The following is a 13299-nucleotide window of genomic DNA, read 5'->3' as shown; positions in this document are numbered from 1 at the left end:
AGCAGCAAGGCGATAATCCGCATCCCCGTTGAGAGGTAAAATCTCACATTTATCGACATTAAGCTTATAGCCAGAGACCGACGCAATTTGAGAGACTTCCGATAAAAAAGCTGGAACAGATGTTTGGGGGTTAGAAATAAAAAGGAGAATATCATCCGCATAAGCAGAAAGTTTTAATTGAGTATCTCCATAGGGGAAACCCGAAATTTCATTACTCAATCTAATTTTCATCAGAAAAGGTTCCAACGCCAAAATAAAAAGAAGGGGAGAAAGAGGGCATTCCTGGCGGACACCTCTAAGAAGAGGAAATGAAGAGGAAACAAGACCATTAGCTAATATGAAAGACCTAGGAAAAGAATATGGTAATGAAATATAAGAAAGAAATTTCGGGCCAAAACCAAACCAAGTAAGAGTTGAGAACATAAATTGCCAGTTAATCTATCAAATGCCTTCTCAGCATCGAGGCAAACAGCTGCTAATGAATGTTTATAGGAATGAGATTTGCTGAGAACATTGAAAAAGAGGCGCGTATTATCAGAAAGATGGCGACCCTTAATAAAACCGCACTGTTCTTTACCAATGAGTTGTGGCAAAATTTTATCCAGGCGAAGAGCAAGAATTTTCGCAAATATTTTATAATCTAAATTAATTAATGAGATAGGTCTATAGTTCTTACATAAAGTATGATCCTTGGGGGGGCGGAGCTAGCCAGCAAGCGCGATGGGCGCCTAGCACCGGAGCTCCGTCTAGCACATGCCATTAATCCTCAATAATCCTGGAACGAGTGGCCATCCGGAGCACCCTATGTCCCCCACTGCTACCTGAACCGGTGCCCGTCTAGCGACGCCGGGTACTGGGTCGAGGACACATCTGGCGCGACGCCACGGCCGTGGATGATTGTGGTTCCGTGAGGCCGTGAAGCAGCGACCTTGCGTGCGCTCCAGATTCGAGCGACGTAACACGACGTGCGGCTGCCGGGAGTGGCGCGGCCCGGAGCTCCGGTGATTGCGACGTCTAGGAGGCGCGGGCGAGGAGTGGGGGCAGAGACTACCTATCGGAGCACTGCGGGGTGCGGACCCTGGCTATCGGCGCCGTTAGGTGCGCTCCTCTGCTGGCTGGAGTGCCAGTGATGCCTCGTCAAGACACATGCGATCCCTGCGGTCCATGACTCGCCCATGATATACCGAGTGGCTGGTCCCGAGCAGACCGTGCGTCTCCTGGGTCCCGACGGGAGGATTGAAAGGTGAGCGGCGCCAACTGGATTCCAACAGGCGACGACTCGGAGGCCCTGACCCCCGTGGACTGCACCGTAACGCTGCGTGCGGACCCCTACTGGTGACCAGTGCTGCACTTTCCTGGTGAGGCTTCCGGGGCTCGACCGTCTCCTTCCGCCGGCTGACTAGCGTGGTGAGGAGGTAGGCACAGTCGTTTCAATCTAGTGGAGTGGACGCCCTGGTCGCTACTTAACAACGACAATAATAAGAGACATAGCGAGGGGGCTGTTTGGTTGCTCCCTAAGACGCAGTGTCTAATACACAACTACACACGTGGACATTGCTGGTTTAAGGTGAATTGCGGTGGTGTACTGGCGACCCCTAGGACAGCGACCAGGCATTGTGTTTCCACCCTAGCAAGGTGTGCTCCCCGCTGCGAGATGGGCAAGGGCGACAAGACCCAGAGCAAACTCCCCTTTTCGCAAAGACGGCTCCAACAGCACAGCCCATCGCCGGAGAATGTCATGGTTTCTCGGACGGAGGAAGCACCGGAGGAGAACCAGGACATTAAAACAATGCTCTTAGCCATGGAGCAGAGCCTACAGACGAGTATCTCTGCGCTGGGTTCTAAAATGGACGCTCTGTCGTACCGCATGGATCGCATGGCTGAGCGGCTGGACAAGCACGCGGAGAGGCATGATATGGCTGAGAGGCGGATGACGGAGGTAGAAGAGGCGCAGACGGACTTGGATACTGCGCATAAGAGAGTGGAAAGGATGATGCAGACCCTGCAAGACAAGACGGAGGACTTGGAGGCACGCTCACGACGCTGTAACCTCCGCATCATGGGCCTTCCGGAGAGCACCCACACAGGCCCTATGGAGCTCTTTGTTGAAAAGCTTCTCACAACAGTCCTGGGAGAGGGTGTGTTCTCGCACATGTTCACTGTGGAGCGGGCGCATAGGTCCTTGGCCCCGGTACCCAAGCCTGGAGCGCCGCCACGTCCTATATTAGCGAAGCTACTCAACTACCGGGACAGGGACACGGCCCTTCGACTGGCGAGATCCAAGCAACAGCTGCAATATGAAGGGTCGGCTATATCGCTGTATACAGACTTCACGGCCAAAGTCCAGGAAGAGCGCAAACAATTCATACCGCACAAGAAGCGTCTGAGAGAAATGGGTTTGGACTATGCGCCGTTGTACCCAGCCAAGTTGCGTGTCAATCGCCGTGGACATTCCCACATATTTACAGATCCAAAGGAACTGCAGAAAGCCATGAAGCGCTGGTCGAAGGAACAATCTACGGACAATATGGAGCACCAGGAGGATGGCGAGAATGGTAGTCGTCTGGATGAGCAGGATTGAGACTCTCTTGTCCACGGCGTGCACTTCTTGTTGGATCGTCGCAAGGGATCTGCACTACTAGCAGCACAGCCAGGCGACAGCGGCATTGTGACTATCTGACTCACGCAGATAAGTTATTCCGATTTGGACTTCATTTGACTGCGGTCCATCGCGAGAGTGTTGCTGTTACTGCAGGTACTGTTGTGGTGGGGGGGAGGGGGAATGACTGCGATATCCGACTACAGGATTGCATGAAGGGATTGGCTGCTCTGAACATTCTACTGAGCTTGGCGGCAGCAGGCGAGTGGCAAACGAGAGATCTGAGAACTTGGAGGGAACTATGATACTGGGCTACCCCGGCCCCTGCGCACTAAGCATGGACGCCATGTCGTCAGTTGAGGTTGGGGAATTGACAGGTGGGTGGAGGGTGGGGGATTTCTTTCTGCCGGACCAGGTTGGGGAGGGTCTGCTGTGGGCGGGTTGGGTGGATTCTGGGTGGGGAGTGGGGAAGTTCAAGGCATTGTTGGTTCCACATGCTAGAATGGTGAAGCTGTGTCGATATCTGAGAACTTTCTGTTGTTGCCCGTCAGTATGGCACAGATGACTGATGCATCGATCATGCCTGACACTGGTGCCTCGGAAACTCTTAGAGCCTTAACCTGGAATGTACGGGGGTTGAACGATTTCCGGAAATTGAGAAAGGTGTTGAATTATCTGCAGAGACATCACATAGACCTTGCACTGCTACAGGAGACACACCTCCCACTGTCAAGTAGGCTGTTAAAGCCCAGGGGCCTATCAGGGAACTCTACTGCAGCAGGATTCACTACGCACCCCAGAGGGGTTATCACATGGGTAAACCCCAGAGCTAAGTTTGATCTGAGTTTAATACTGGCTGACTCAGAGGGTAGGTACCTAATATCCAGATGCAGGGGTAACGGTCATGATTTCATAGTGGTCAACGTCTATGGACCAAACTATGATTCTCCAGACTTCTACGAGAAGTTGGCGAGGATTTGCCGCGAATTCACAACGGCGCAAATGCTATGGGGAGGGGATTTCAATCTGGTGCTAGACCCTGAATTGGATAGGTCTGCTGGCCCCCAGCGTAGACCCTTAGCGGGTGCGGTCACAATGCAGGCTGAGTTACTGGCGTTAGACTTGGTAGATGTGTGGAGGTGGAGAAATCGTGATAGGGGAGGGTACACGCATTACTCAGCATTTCATGACATTCACACAAGAATTGATTACTGGCTGGCCTCCTACTCAGTCTCTAAGCACATTTTGTCATGCACAGTTCTAACCCGCACACTCTCAGACCACTCAACGCTTCTTCTTGTGCTAGAGACTCCGATAGCTCGAATCCCACCTTTTACATGGTGCTTCCCCCCGTATTCACTGCTTGACGAAGCGTTTAGAGGTGAATTGGCTGAGGAGATTGACACCTTCTTTGACAAGAACATTGGCTCGGTTGAGAGCTTCCAGACGATCTGGGAAGCGTTTAAGGTCTTTATACGAGGGGTGGCGATGGCCAAGCATTCAAGTGTTCTGAAGGCCATAAGGCAGCGCCTGGCCTACTTGGATTCCCAACTAGCCGATTTAGAAGAGCGACAAAGAACTGCTCCTGGTCCAGACATAACGGACAGGATCAAAGTCCACATAGCGGAGTTCAATGAAGAGGCATACAGGGAAGTGCGGCATATGGGGAAATATGCAACCGCTAGGACATATGGGGAGAGTGAGCGGCCGAGCTCAATGCTGGCGAAACTTCCGCGGAATAGCAGAAGGGCCCCGGCGCTGAAGGCTCTGACAACTGCAGCGGGGGAGATTGTTACGTCAGAGGAGGAGATTCTGAACGTATTCAGAGCATTTTACTCCGACCTCTACAAGACCAAAACGGCTGACTTGGACGCGTACATAGATGACTACTTAGAGCACATACAACTACCCTTCTTGACTCAATCTCAACGCGAATTCCTAATGTGCCCTATACAGAAAGACGAGATCCTGGACGCTTTGGCTAGCATGAGAGTGAATAGCGCTCCTGGGGCGGATGGCTTAACAGTGGGATTCTATAAAGCGTTTAAAGACAAACTCCTTCCCCACTTGGCAGCTTTGTTCGATGACATATGTGTGGAAGGCTGTATGCCGCAGTCTATGAGAGAGGCGCTAATAGTCACCATCCCGAAGCCTGGCAAACCCCCGAACGAATGCGGTTCAAATAGACCACTTTCGCTATTGAACGTGGACGCGAAACTATACGCTAAAGTACTAGCCACGCGCCTAGCCTTGCTAGTTCCTGAACTGGTGGCACCTGAGCAGGCAGGCTTTGTCCCGGGAAGAAACTTAGCATATAATATACGAACAGTGGATGTATGACGTTACAACGCATACTTTTACAACGCATACCGTTACAACGAATTTTTTACAACACAAAAACTTTTACAACGCATACCATTACAACGCATGTTTTTACAACGCAAGTACCTTTACAACGCATACCATTACAACGTAAGTATTGGTAAGTATATAATATTTTGTTTATTTTAAATTAATTGTAATTAATATAATTTAATTTAATTTAATTATTTTTTTTTATTTTTTTACCCTGTACCCCTGTACCCCAAAAACCCCAAAATAACCCTGAAGCCTAAAAATACCCCTGTACCCCAAAAACCCCAAACTGTCCCTGAACCCTAAAAATACCCCTGTACCCCAAAAACCCAAAACTGTCCCTGAACCCTAAAAATACCCCTGTACCCCAAAAACCCAAAACTGACCCTGAACCCTAAAAATACCCCATTACCCAAAAACTGAAAACTGACCCTGAACCCTAAAAATACCCCTTTACCCAAAAACTGAAAACTGACCCTGAACCCTAAAAATACCCCTTTACCCAAAAACTGAAAACTGACCCTGAACCCTAAAAATACCCCTTTACTCAAAAACTGAAAACTGACCCTGAACCCTAAAAATACCCCTTTACCCAAAAACTGAAAACTGACTCTGAACCCTAAAAATACCCCTTTACCCAAAAACTAAAAACTGACCCTGAACCCTAAAAATACCCCTTAAAAAAACCCAAACAAAATAAAATTTTAAATATAATTATATACTTACCAATACTTACGTTGTAATGGTATGCGTTGTAAAAGTACTTGCGTTGTAAAAACATGCGTTGTAATGGTATGCGTTGTAAAAGTTTTTGCGTTGTAAAAGTTTCGTTGTAATGGTAGTGCGTTGTAAAAGTTGCGTTGTAAAGGTTGTTTCCCACGAACAGTGCTTGGGACCATACAGCATGTCAGACAGGATACGAAAGCGGTCGCCATCTTCGTAGACATGGAGAAGGCCTTTGACTCCGTTGAGTGCCCGTTTATGCTGCGGGTACTGCGCAGACTAGGCCTTGGGGAACCCTTCCTGCAAATGATCGGCGCCTTGTACTGGAGACCTACGGCCAGACTGTGTATCGGCGATCGGGTATCTGACCCATTTGACATTAACAGAGGCACAAGGCAGGGCTGCCCGCTCTCCCCTCTGCTGTACGCACTGGTGGCTGAACCGTTAGCCAGCACGTTGCGGGAATATCACTGGCACCGAGGAGTCAACTTTCCAACTTACAAAATTATAATCTCCACATACGAAGACGACACGCTGCTTTATGTGCGTAACCCTGAGACGAACCTTGCCACGGTACTGCGTGAAGTGGTCCGATTCGGTGCGCTTTCCGGGCTCCGGATCAATTGGGACAAATCAGTAGTGTTCCCACTGACCCCGGCCACATGCCCAATTGAGATGGAATACCCTCTACGCTGGTCGACGGAACCGGTACGCTATCTCGGTATCATGGTCCACACTGACCCGGTGGTGCTATTCCGAGAGAACTATGGAGTGGCGTTCAATAAGTGCGAGGAGGACGTGGAGAGATGGTGCAAACTCCCGCTTTCGCTGATGGGCCGCATAGCCATCATGAAGATGGTGGTCCTGCCCAGGTTTTTGTTTTTATTCAACACTCTACCGCTTGTTTTCTCGAGGGCATTTTTCAGGAACTTGACGTCGCTCTTGGTCGTTTGGCCTGGGGAGGTAAGCAGCCTAGGGTGCGGTGGACCACGCTCACGCTTCCTTATGAGCTGGGGGGTCTGGGTGCCCCGGATATGGAGCGGTATTATAGTGTGTCGCAGGCTGCCCACTTGCACACGTGGATACATGGAGCTGGCAACATCCCCCATGTGCGCATGGAGAGGCTCTTCGCGGACCCAGTTCCACTTCCTGCCACGATCTGTTCCCCTATGGATCGCAGAACTGGAGTCTTGGACTCGATCACGTCCACGAACCATGCGTGGAACTCGCTACTGAGATCCAGTGAGGGAACGGTGATGTACTCCCCCTTGATGGCGGTGGAATGGGCCCTTTGGCTCTCGCCTATCGAAGAAAAGGGGGTAGTGCGAGCAATGCACGAACTAGGAATAGAGAAGGTTGGCGAGCTATTTGTTGATGGCAAGGTGAGAACATGGGGAGACGTTTGTCAGGCGGCGGAGAGCACGACGTTACTACAACGGTTTCAATTTCACAGGGTTCACAGTGCCTTGAAGGAGTACTGGGCTCCGCACTTGAGGAGCCATGGGAGCTACTGGAACTCTCCCATGTCCTCAAAACGCCGCAATCGAGGAAAATGGTCTCGCACCTGTACAGAGCCAACACTGTACATAGAGCGCAGGAACCCTCAAAGGCCAGACTAGCCTGGCAACAGGACTTACAGATCACCATAGACGATCAAATGTGGAAATACTGCTGCTCTAGCACCAGGAGGCTGTCCTTGAATGGGCGACACCGATTGATCCACTTTAAGTTTCTACAAAGAGTGTACTACACTCCTGAACGCCTGCACCGCTATGGGCTCAGGCAATCCCCCGAATGCGAGAGATGCCGTGCACCCACCGCTGATTTTCTGCACTTGGCGTGGAATTGCCGCAGAATACGCCCGTATTGGGAGGCAGTGATGGCGGAATTGGGAGAGATATTAGGTGCAAAAATACCTATAGACCCAGCACTAGCACTGCTTGGCCACTCCAGAGGTCTGCCGGTAGCGGTGCGGCGCTTGGCGGATATGGGTCTGCTTATGGCGCGGCGGGTAATAGCACAATGCTGGATGAGAGGGCCGCTTCCTACGAAGAGGAGATGGGCCCGAGACATCATATATTGCTGCACGCAGTAGGAACACTATAGTGAGCTGCTTCCCCCCACTAGCCGCCCTAAGGATTTTTGGAGCCTCTACCGAGCCTTTAGAGAGACGCAGGAGGATCCGGTTCCCACGCAGACTCAAGCAATGCAAGGACACACGTGCGAGGCACTGGAGGGGAGCCCACTAACTTGTCATAATACGTCAGGAAGCAACCTAGATGACAGGGGAGGCAGGCTGGTAGGCGACTATGCGGATGCAGAGGGCAATTAGGTGCTGGTATAGGCCCTGCTGGGTGGCTTGAGACAGGTCCAGATGGGGCGGGCTGGCCATGGGGTACACATTCTCGACAAACGGAGATGGGCGCACGCACACACAGCAAGTTACCATAGAAACGGGAGATGCACTCAAAGAGACAATAGCTTCCACCAGAGCTAGGGAACCGGTTATCTTAGTTGGGGGGGTGGGGGGGAGTTCAGGGGAGATTGACGCGGGGGAGGGTAGGGAGTTCACGAGAGGGAGCACACTAGCGGGGGAATTCTATATAAATAAACACACCTCTGACAGCTGCACACTGTGGAAGCACCATCACTGTACAGTTCCCCATGTCAACGGGTTGGCTGGCGGCCACTCTTGCTATCTACTACATCCCAAGTGATCTAGGTTCTGGTGTTGGAGATGGGCACGCCGCCGGACCCCAGGGTTGTCGGCAAATCGGCTGTGTATTTTTGTATTTCCCGATCGTAAGTTCATTTGCTTATATACGCTGCCGGCCCTGGAGGTTGTAGGCTGCATGCTGTGTATGTTTCTCAGTACATGACTGAAGGTGTTAATAAATAAATAAATAAATAAAAAAAAAAGTATAATCCTTATTCTCTTTGGGGATGAGACAAATCAAAGCCTCTTGGAAGGAACCTTCAGATTTCTTGGAATCAATAAAAAAGGAAAACAATTGATGGAGCCTAGGCACTAGTAGATTAGAAAAATGCAAATAAAATTCTATTGTAAAACCATCTGGTCCTGGGGCTTTTTCCTTCTTGAGTACATTAATGGATTCTAAAATGTCCTTAGGTAGAATATCGGTTTCCAAGGAAGCAAAGTCCACATCTGGCCTCGAAGGAGAGGGAAGCATAGATAGATAATGATCGATATCCATAGGTAGAGGGGGGGATTCCGGGGTATAAAGTTACTGATAAAAGTTAGTAAATTCAGTTAAAATGTCTTCATCTTTATGTAAGGTAATATTGGATGAGTTCACAATAGATTCTATCTTCGTTCTTTCCTTTTAGGTCTCGCCTATCCCATTCCGCAAGGAATGGATAGGGGAGAATTATAGGGTTGCATCAGGACAGCTAAACCAGCTGGCGGATTTCCACAAGTGCATGTGATTGTGAACGCGCATCCGCCTGCTGGTTTAGCTTTCCTGATGCAACTCTAACCGTCACTTCAAAGGGATCCGCTCCGCCCCCTGCTGCACGCGCTTTCCATCCAGGGCGCGAAGCGCGTCCACACCAAAGCCATCTGTTGCTTCCCCCAGCGGGCTCGGCTCCACTTACTTCTCCTCCCCCCTAATTAACATCCCTCACGGCCGTATACTAGACTCTACACACTATTGCATAGGCTTCCTGCCATACATGAACGCTTTCGCATTTTGGCGTATCGTCCTTCGGGTATGCCATCTCCTGTGGCTTTTACACTTGAGTTTTGTTTGAGTGTATGCGTGACATGCACTGCCCTCTTGTTCATCCAGATCCTGTCTGAGCTCCCCATGTGGCCCAGGTCATGACCCATTTCCTGCCATGAGCTCGTAGAATTTATCTAAATATTTTTTGCACATCCATATTCTGTTTCCTTTTTGTTCCTCGACATAGTCTGTTATTTTTGACCCCAGTAATTGGTCTTTATTTTCACCATACTGGATCTACTAGGCTAAATCAGTTGTATCAGCTGACTCATGCTGATCGGGTCTTTACCGTGACCCTGTCATGTCAGTTTACGGCAACCGTCTGTTACTGGCATTTGCCTTCCGGCCCAGAGTTTACGTAAATGTAGCTACTGCACGCCGCTCATTCAGAACGCATAGATTTTCCACGCATCTCACTTGGGGATGCCTATCCTATCGAATCATCATTTGCTATGGTCAGTTTCGCTACCTTTACCATGCAACTGTCACCTTGCTCATGTCTACCCCCTTGACATCACACACAAGCGGAATGCCGCCTCCAGCACGCCCATCGTTATCGTAGAATTATTTATTATTTTCATATTGATCTCCTATTACACCTTGTTGTTCTGACGTATTATTAATCGTTTAGGCACGATAATTAGCATATTTATGTTTTGCGCCTTCTTCCTCTTCAGACATTGTGCGTTCGATTTGATAGCAATTGTGACTCTTTACTAACCTTAGATCAAGGTATCAACTTCATTGTCATTACTATCGTCCTCTCCGGTAATAGGCTTCTGTCTTCAGGAAATACAAGTCCTCTTATACTAGTTAGGTCTCTCATAGGACCTCACTTCCTTTCTAAAGCTCCCTAGTTTCCCTTGTTTTTCTGCCCTTATGCCCTCTGTTAGACTCATTTTTTGTGCCTTTCTGCCCCCTGTTAGACTCGGGTTTTGTGCCTGTCTGCCCCCTGTTAGACTCATTTTTTGTGCCCTTCTGCCCTCTGTTAGACTCGTTTTTCCCTTGTTATTCTGCCCTTCTGCCCTCTGTTAGACTCGTTTTTGTGCCTTTCTGCCCTCTGCATCACCACAGCATCACTCAGCACCACCACAACATCACTCAGCAGCACAACTCTGCACCACCACAGCACCACTCAGCGCAACCACAGCATCACTCAACACAACCACACCATCACTCAGCACAACCACAGCACCACCACAGCGCCACCACAGCACCACCACAGCACCACCACAGTATCACTCAGCACCACCACATTATCACTCAGCACCACCACAGCACCACTCAGTACCACCACAGCATCATTCAGCACCACCACAGCACCACTCAGCACCACCATAGCACCACTCAGCGCAACCACAGCATTACTCAGCACAACCACAGCATCACTCAGCGCAACCAAAGTGCCACCACATTATCACTCAGCACCACCACATTATCACTCAGCACCACCACATTATCACTCAGCACCACCACAGCACCACTCAGCACCACCACAGCACCACCCAGCACCACCACAGCACCACCACAACGTCACTCAGCAGCACCACTCAGCACCACCACAGCACCACTCAGCACCACCACATTATCACTCAGCACCACCACATTGTCACTCAGCACCACCACATTATCACTCAACACCACCACAGCACCACTCTGCACCACCACAGCATCATTCAGCACTACCACAGCACCACTCAGCACCACCACAGCATCATTCAGCACCACCACAGCACCACTCAGCACCACCACAGCACCACTCAGCACCACCGCATTATCACTCAGCACCATCACATTATCACTCAGCACCACCACATTATCACTCAGCACCACCACATCACCACCACAGCATCATTCAGCACCACCACAGCACCACTCAGCACCACCACATTATCACTCAGCACCACCACAGTATCACTCAGCACCACCACAGTATCACTCAACACCACCACAGCACCACTCTGCACCACCACAGCATCATTCAGCACCACCACAGCACCACCCAGCAGCACCACAGCACCACTCAGCACCACCACAGCATCACCCAGCACCACCACAGCACCACTTAGCACCACCACAGCATCACTCAGCACCACCACAGCACCACTCAGCACCACCACAGCATCACTCAGCGCAACCACAGCATCGCTCAGCGCAACCAGAGCATCACTCAGCGCAACCACAGCATCACTCAGTGCAACCACAGCATCACTCAGCGCATCCACAGCATCACTCAGCACCACCACAGCATCACTGGTTCAAATATGTTCTCTCAATGTTTCAAGCTTTATTACAAATGTCACAAAAAGATGTCAATATTTCACTTCTGTTCTTGGATTTTCGTCACAATAAAATACACTGAACATAATCTTCACAAAAGTTATTTACAAAAGTTTAAGCTATTGCCATTATAAATTACAATCACTTTTATTTAAGTATTATTTATTTAAAAAAATTAAAAGCCATTGTTATTTGTAATATCAATACATCTAAGTAACGTAAATACAATACATGTTGCATTACAAATGCTATAGGTGTCACATTTGCGAAAGTCATAACTATTGGCATTGTAAATGACAAAGCTATTAATTTAGCTATTTTCAAAAACAACACATAAATAAAAAACTTGTCCTTTACAAGACCAATAGCTCAAACTTTCAAAATGCGAGACCTATTGCATTGCAAATGCTTGTTAACTTTGAGGTATTTGGCCAAGAGATTTCCAGCTTTATTTTGTGCGCTATAGTACTTAGCGCTAGATTTAAGAAGATATAAATTAGCAGAATCAGTGGAAATTTTATTAAAAGAGAGCTTAGCTTGAACAAGTTTGTTTAAATCAGTTCGATTGTTAGATGATTAATAAGCATGTTCTAATCTCCTAATTTGAGTAGAGAGGGACTGAAAAGATTGAGTAGCTAGACGTCTTTTATTGGCAACAAATGAAATAATGAAATCTCTAGCGGCAGTTTTAAAAGTGTCCCATAGTAATTGAGGAGATACCTGGGGTGACTCATTATTAGCAAAGAACATGGAAGCAAAGGCAAGGAACTCTGACGTAAATTTAGTGTCTAGAAGAGGAGCATTATTAAACCTCCATCTCCTAGTACCTTTTGCGGGAGGGAGTAAATCCAAAGTTAACGAAACGGGGGCATGGTCAGAGATTAGGATCGAACCAATGTCGGAATGTACAATGTGTTGAGTAAAGGCCTTGAAAATAAAAATATAATCTATCCGGAATTGAGAAGAGTGGACAGGAGAGAAAAATGTGTATTCTTTCAAAGAAGGATGGCAAAGTCTCCAAGAGTCAACAAGAGACCTTTGGGAGATGGTAGAGGTAAACTGAGTATGGATGGATGAGGGAGAGAAACGTGACTTGGACGTCCAATCTAGAAATGGGTCCATAATCATATTGCAATCGACACCTAAAATAAAGTAATCATTAGTATACTGCATTAATGAGGAAAGAATCTGAGGCCAAAACAATTTATCTTGCACAGTGTGGGCATAAAGATTGAAAATAGTTAAGGGAATTCTATTAACCAACAAAGATACTACAACCCATCTGCCCTCAGAGTCATTATCCTGACTCAGGAGTTGAACATCCAAACGTTTATGACAAAGAATAACAACCCCATTACATTTCCCTGAACCAGGAGAAGCAAAAACATGACCAACCCAATTACGACGGAGTTTAGCAACTTCAACATCCTTAATATGTATTTCTTGTAATAACACAATGTCACTTTTTAAGTTAGCTAAATGAGACAGAACACGTTGTCGCTTAATAGGCGAACCCAAACCCCTAACATTCCAGGATACTAATCGTAAAGACATTTAAACTTCAAAATTGCGGGGGCGTGACCAGAGGAACATGGCGGT

The sequence above is a fragment of the Lissotriton helveticus genome, chromosome 5_1, assembly GCF_964261635.1.
Source record: "Lissotriton helveticus chromosome 5_1, aLisHel1.1, whole genome shotgun sequence".
Classification (NCBI taxonomy): Eukaryota; Metazoa; Chordata; class Amphibia; order Caudata; family Salamandridae; genus Lissotriton; species Lissotriton helveticus.
Note: the sequence above shows the minus strand (reverse complement) of the source record.